Source organism: Elaeis guineensis, chromosome 2, assembly GCF_000442705.2.
Source record: "Elaeis guineensis isolate ETL-2024a chromosome 2, EG11, whole genome shotgun sequence".
Lineage (NCBI taxonomy): Eukaryota > Viridiplantae > Streptophyta > Magnoliopsida > Arecales > Arecaceae > Elaeis > Elaeis guineensis.
Window position 1 is genome coordinate 19,959,440 of NC_025994.2, and position 6,092 is coordinate 19,965,531.

A 6,092-nucleotide genomic window follows, 5' to 3' on the forward strand; every position below is an offset into this window, starting at 1 on the left:
ACCTAGGTCTGACAAATGCACATTCATAGGGTACCCCAAAGAGATCAAAGGATATTTTTTTTCTATCATACCGATGAACAAAAGGTGTCGTCAGCCTTAAGGCAATCTTTTTAGAAAAGGAGTTCCTTGGTGAAAGAACCTTGCCTCTAAGGTTGAACTTGATGAAGTTCAACAGGTAGAAGGACCGACATCAATAGCTGAACCTGAGTCAGATTTGATTAGATCAGATCCGAAGCCTAATGTACCTGCATCATTAAGATGATCTAGTAGAGTACTGCATCAGTCGGACAGATACTATGGTTTCTTGATCCGGAACGATGATCCCATCGAACTCGATGAGAACGATGAGGATCCGATCACCTATATGGATGTAATGCAGAGATCTTATTTTGAAAAATGGCTTGAAGCCATGAAATCGAAATGGAGTCTATGAAGGTCAACGATGTATGGACATTGGTTGACCCACCTGAAGGGGTTAAACCCATTGGGTGTAAATGGGTGTTCAAAAGGAAAAGGAGCGTAGACAGAAAGGTGGAGATCTATAAAGTCCATCTAGTTGCCAAGGGGTATTGTCAATGTTATGGCATTGACTATGACGAGATATTTTTTCCTGTGGCAATGCTCAAATCTATTCAGATAATGCTTGCAATAGCTGTCTATCTGGATTATGAGATCTGACAAATGGATGTAAAGACAGCTTTCTTGAATGGAGAGCTAATTGAAGAGGTGTATATGATACAACTTGAGTAGTTTACATCCATAGATGAGTCCAAGGTGTGCAAGCTTCAGAGATCCATTTATGGATTGAAGCAAGCTTCTCGGAGTTGGAACATGCATTTTGATAAGATAATCAAAACGTATGGCTTCGTTAAGAATAGAAAAGAGCCCTGCATCTATAAATGGGCAAATAGTTCAGTTGTGGTATTTCTTATTTTGTACGTGGATGATATTCTCTTAATCGAGAATGATATCTCCGCACTATAGGGAATAAAAATTTGATTGTCATCGCAGTTCTCCATTAAGGACTTGGGTGAAGCATCCTACATCCTAGGGATGAAGATCTATAGAGATAGATCTAAAAAGATGCTTGAATTATCCCAGTCCACGTACATAGACACTGTGCTGAAGAGATTCAGCATGAAGAATTTCAAGAAGGGCTATCTACTGATAGGCCATGAAATTTTTCTCTCTAAGAAGGATTGTCCGACAACTCCTAAAGAGAGAGAGCGTATGAGTAGAGTCCCATATGCTTCGACCGTGGATCTATCATGTACGCCATGATATGTACAAGATCAGATGTGGCATACTCACTAGGAGTAGTGAGTAGATACCAATCTGATCCTGGAGAAAATCACTGAAAAGTGGTTAAATCCATCCTTAAGTATTTGAGAAATACTAAGAACCAATGGTTGGTTTATGACGAGTCAGATCTAAAATTGTGAGATTCACAGACTCCAGCTTTCAATCTGATCATGATGATAATAGAAGCGTGTCGGGTTATATCTTTACTCTGAATGGTGGAGCTATCTGCTGGAAGAGTTTCAAGCAGCATACTGTGGCAGACTCTGTTTGTGAAGCGGAGTACATCACAGCATCGAATGCCACGAAGGAAGCTGTGTGACTGAAAAAATTCATGATCGAGCTCGAAGTAGCACCCTTCTTCGATGGTCCAGTCTTGCCCTACTGCGACAGCACTGGTGCCATAGCTCAGGTGAAGGAATCCAAAGCACACCAACGGACAAAGCACATTTTGTGCTGCTTCCATCTGGTCCAGAAGATCATGGATCGAGGTGACGTCGATCTTCAAAAGATCGATGGAAAGGAGAACCAGGCCAACCTCTTCACTAAAGTCCTGACAATAAAGGAGTTCGACAACCACAAGTCGAAGATGGGTATTAGATACTGTGCCGAGTGGCTTTAGGACAAGTGGGAGTTGTTAGAAAATATGTCCCAAAAGCCAATCATCAAGCTGTTGACGGTTGAGCAACCAAGTATGGTAATTGATTTGTTAATAAATAAAATATATTTGGCATCTTCATCATAAGCTTTCATCTTCTAATGAACTCCGTTGTTATGATGAAGTCCTTAAGACTATTCAGATTCGATAAAGAGAGGATTTATCGATTAGTCCTTAAAACTGTTTACGATCAAATGATAGGCTGTTAATAAGGACGACAGCTTCTATCGAGCATAGATCACTGTAGGCCATATGGGTTGGTTGTCCTCTTAACCAAGGAGTGTGGAGATACTGGTATTGCATACAGGTGAGATGTAAGAGTACATCATCATGGAACGTGACCAACTCCAGAGCATTCTGCTGTCGAGAATGTCTCTGATGGGATATAGATATAAGTGCCCCTTAGACCTGAGATCATCTCAATGACTTGCAAGCAACTCATTGTGCTTTGATACTGGACTAACTGAATTTTTAATTCAGTGATGGAAGGCTTTTGGGCATAGTCAAGTACTTGTGAAGTCAGAATGTGATTGAGATGGGATTGACTACTCCAAGAGTTGGAGAAGAATGAGTCACTGTATTTCAATTTAGCAAAACCTTGGCCAGGTAATCCATCAGATGGATTTGATATTTTGAAATACAATATGGATAACCTGATCAAATGAGTTTCTTCATTAAATTTTCGAAAAAGACAGAGATTTGAGAGTCCTTTGGGTCATCCAAAAATCAGAGAGAAAGACCGTTGGGTCGTGGAGATATAATAGACACAAGACAGGGTGTCTAGGAGAAAGAAAAGAGAAGAAGAAGAGGATCTTCTTATAGGGTTGTTAGTTTCATCTCTTCCTTCCTCCATCTTGAGTTTTCTGAGAGCATCTCAGATTTAAAACTCCTCCTCCTACTTCTCATCTTTGGAAGAGCCCAAATCAAGAAGAAGGAGGCACATGATGAACCATCGAAGAAGGATCAGTGTAGTACTAGCATACTGTGCTGATTTCCTGAAGCAGGACTTCTGGTCGAGATTGTGGGCTCGTGTGGATGACTCCTAGAGACCGGATGCATGTGCGGTTTGCAACATCATCCTCAAGCCCGGATCAGCAAGGTTAGAATGTCTAACTTGCAAGGTAATAGATCTGATCTATTGTTTAATACATACATTAGATGTAGTATAGAAACATGTTGATATGATCAACATGTAGTTCATGCTCTATATATTTTAATTTTTGATTTAATGCAATGTAATAATCATGTAATAGAATCTTAGATCTAGGATTCTCTAATTTTAGAAAATAAATTTTGAATTATTTTAGTCTTTCGCTGCCTGATCTTGAAAAAGTTTCAAGATCTAACCCTGAAACCCTAGATCTGGTTCTTACATCCAAGAGATGAAGAATATGAGGAGGAATAAGACAAAGGTCAAACCTTTTGACCTCCCTAAAATCTGAAATAATATGTAATATAAAAAGTCCTAAGAGAAGACAGATCTTCTCTTTCAGTACATCAACGATTGATGTCCTGAGAACATCTCTATGCTAAAACATGAGAAGACCTTCTTCTTCAGATATTTTTCAAATTTTTAGATCTTATGATATCAGACTTTTTTCATAGAAAAATCTCATGATTTATGAGAAGAAGGGTTCTAAAAGAAACCTTAAGAGAAGATCTTTTTTCTTTTTCTTCTCTCATCAGAACATGATCAGATCATATCTAAAATTAGATCACCATGCACCAACTCATTAGAGCATAGATCCACCATGCCATCCCTCTTTCTCTCTCAAATTTTTATCACATAAAAATATAAAATAAAGAGGAAATAAACTGAAAAAAAAATAATAAGAGAAAAACATCTTCTCTCTTACCTTTTGTTTCACAAGACATCAACTTTTGATCTCTTGATAGAAGACTCTTCTCCAAGAATTTGATGCCTCAAACCACCCATGCCATCTCTTTTCCTCTGCTATTTTTTTTAAAAACCATAAATTTTTACTCTTATTGATAGCATATGGGGCGGCAACTTTTTATATAGCAGATTAGGTAAAAAGACCTAATCAACAAGGAGTCCAATGGGCGTCCAACTCTTGGATGCCCCTCCCTTATAAATTTCATGGAGATCAGGATAAGATGCTTAAAAGGGGTGACAAATGATAGGATAGGCTTGGGAAAAGTTGGCGCAAGAGAGGAGAGAAGAGTCCTTGTGAAGAGGCACTCTTTTAAAAAAAGAATAAGCTTAAACCACTTTCCATAATTAACCAACTCACTTTCCATATTGAATCAAATAAATCTGATTCAAATCTCTAGAATAAGTGGTGTGAGATAACATTCTTTGACATGAATATCATACAAAAATATCTGAAAATTAATTAGTGGGCATGGGCTTGAGATTTCTTAGGTGGCGCAAGAGATGATATGGAATCCTAGTCTAACTAGGATTCTTATGTAGATTAGGTCAAACACTTTGAACCCAATCTAAATTAATTACAATCTAATTAATGATGATTCTAGTTCAACTAAGATCTAATTAAATCAAATTAAATCATATTTAATTTTGATTTAAATTCTAACTAATTAGGAATTAGGTGCATACAAGTCCTAGTCGAACAGGGACTTGTTCTCCCTTATAATTGACTTATCCAATAAACTAATTAGACTTAATCAATTAAATTTAAATTAATTCTAATTAATAAAATTTAATTAGACTTGATCTCAGCCCAATTGCTCAACCAGATTGAGCCAATTAGCAATCTAATTGCTAATCGATCCTCCTGCAATACTTACATTAGGTCAAACATCAATCACATTGATCGTTTAACCTAAGAATGATTCTCAATCATCGATTAACTATCTGATTAGGTTACAACCTCTTATGTGTGTGATCTTATTAGTTCGAACCTAAGCTGATAGTGTAGAAACTAATTTTTGTACCAGTCGAAGTAACCATCTAGCAATGGTTTCCGACGTTCAGATATATCGAATGTATGCAAAGCAACATTCTAAGAACCCTGACCCAGGGTTACCGTATAATTTATCTTTTTAACTAATAATGCTCAAGATGACTTCGAGTATGCTGTCAACACTCATATAAGTCATCTCTATTGTGTCTCAAAATTTTGCAAATCTCGTGACTCCTCACAAGGATTACCTAAGCCTAGATTTTGCTAAATTGAAACACAGTGAGACATTCTCTTTCTGAAGTTAATCAGAGTGGTCAATCCCATCTTGGCTCACACACCGACTTCACAAGTACTTGACTATACCCAAAAATCTTTCGAACTTATATTAAAAATACAGGCAGTCCGGCACTAAAGCACAGTGAGTTACTTGCAAGTCACCGTGGTGATCTCAGATCGGAGGACACTTATACCCATTGGCCTTAGCTAACTACTCTTGACAGTAGAGTGTTATATTGGTCACGTTCAATAGATGTACTCCTATATCTCACCTGGATGTCATACCAGTGTCTCCACACCACTTGGTTATGAGGATAACCAATGCATATGATATACAGCGACCTACACTTGATAAGTTATTGTCTTTGTTAATAACTTATCATTTGATCGTGAATAATTTAAGAACCATTCGATAAATCTTCTTTATCGATTGATTATGGTTCTAAGGATTCATCATAATTTAGGAGTTCATTTAAAGAAGATAGAACTTTTATGATGAACCTGCCAAATAACTATTATTATTAGATAGTTCATATACTAATTCAATTATCTACCACTTAGATGATTGACTTTAGGATATATTTTTAATAACTCTCACTTGTACTAAAGCCAATCAGAATGATATCAAATATCCTATCTTTCACTTGAGTTCATAGAACTTCTTAGTTTCGAGGCCTCAGCAAATGGGTCGATCAAGTTCTCCTATATCATCGATCTTCCAAAAATCGATGTCACCCTGATCTAAAATCAAAAGTGATAGCAATATAGAGTATGCTAGTCCTTCGATTCTTTAGCCAAATTTATGGCTCCAGTGCTACGATAGGACTGGACCATCAGTAGAGGGTGCCACTCCCAACCTGCTAATGAAGCTCAGCAACTACACAGCTTGTATGGCAGCATCATATGCTACGATGTACTCTACATCACTAATTGAGTAGACTAAAGTATCCTGCTTGGAACCTTTCAGCAGA